This window comes from Galendromus occidentalis, unplaced genomic scaffold, assembly GCF_000255335.2.
Source record: "Galendromus occidentalis unplaced genomic scaffold, Mocc_1.1 scf7180000077504, whole genome shotgun sequence".
NCBI classification, from domain to species: Eukaryota; Metazoa; Arthropoda; class Arachnida; order Mesostigmata; family Phytoseiidae; genus Galendromus; species Galendromus occidentalis.
The window spans coordinates 29,378-31,072 of record NW_003805492.1 but is presented as its reverse complement, the minus strand read 5'-3'; positions in this window follow the sequence as shown (position 1 = coordinate 31,072).

Below are 1,695 nucleotides of genomic sequence, written 5' to 3'. Positions count from 1 at the left end.
TAGCGGGAGCCACGACAAAGGAGCCCCGCCGCAGAACCAGCCAAACTAAACACCCGTATCATCCGTGGCCTTCACTGTCGCCGTTATCATCCTGGGCTGATTGAATTACTCGACGCAACACAGTGTGATGCCACAGCTCTTCTGCTCAACAACTCGATCGGAGCCCGTAGGACGGAGGCGAGATGCCAAAGACGAGGAGGATGAGGCGAGGACGCTGCGTAGCGAACTCCGAGGCTCCGCGAATCGTTCCTCGAGAGTCAGCTCCGGGACATGGCCAAGGGTGTTGGAAGACAATGATTCGTCGTAGTCGGTGGCAGGTCTATGAATGAAGAATGGCGAGGTGTTTTGAAACCCTTGCTATAACCAAGTCACCCGAAAGCCTCGTTATATGGAGATGCCTACTTTGAACTCTCACCCTAGTGCAACTAAGGGAATCTCCGCAAGACTCTTCGGAGGAATTCGCCGTGAGAGCTCCGCGATCCGGATGCCCTTGACAATCCGTGACTAAGTGGTGCATATGACGGCGATCATTGAGACGTGCACTCTGGACTCTCGATGAAGAGGGCTGTATAGAGGACTAACAAGGAATGTGTCAGAAGTGTCCCATCGCTTTTCGATCCAAATCATGCTTATTGTGCTCGTCTGAGTGCGGAATGAAAAAGTATAGTGCGGTTCCACTGCTTAGGCTCCAGTTCAGTTTTTACAGAATACCGATAGTCCCGGTTTTTGGCCGAAAAACCGTCCTTTTTCCTAATATGTCGGTGTCTTAACGCTTCCTGAGCCCCAAAATCATGACTTTTGTTGCGTCGGAATGATCCGTTCGCGATCGCGCCCCGAATTTCTCCCGGCGAACAATAATTCATTCGTCCGACCCTTAGGGCCACTTGAACACCAGCATATCCCAGCCGCCCCGGCGTATTTTGGGTGCTCCCGTCAGATTTTTACGGGATACGTTGAGGAATGGTCAAATCGTTGGGAATCACTCGAGAATAAGTTCCTTGTCAAATAGAGAGCTCAATATTCGCAGAAAGAGACAGCTCGTCATCGGCGCCAGCAATGTCGACGTAACAGTCTCGACACTTGACGGATCGTGGGACCCCGTGGTACCTTATTGGTACGCAGAGGCGGATGAATATTTTTCGATTGATTGGTGAAATTCAAAGCGCTATCGCGTGGCGCGCATTTTGAAACAACGAAAGTCTTGATTTGACGACATCCGCCGCGGTCATGCATCGGCAACATGCAAAAATGACATATTTTCGGCCGAAAACCGTGATTTTGGATTTTCTGTAAAAATGGAACCAGGGCCTAAGCAGCTGAAAGGCGCTATACTTTTTCATTCCGCACGGAGACAAACACGATAAGCACGGTCTTGATCGAAAAGCGATGGGACACTTCTGACACATTCCTTGTAAGTGCGCGAGAGAGGAGGAATATACTCCTCATGCAGCGAGCGCTGTCTTGACTCCGACGAGGAGGGTTCCAGGATTCGTTCATGACCACCCTCGTACGTGAGACACTATTCAGACACCGTGACAAAACCCCATAATATCGCTTCTTCACCTCATTTTTCGCGCAAGTAGGATGGCCAGATCATGATTTGCGTCCACCGTCTAGCCTCAGTTACCACAGCGCGCGAGTCTGAACGAGTCTCCCGATGCTTACGAATACGTGGGGCGAGCTAGACACGCGAAT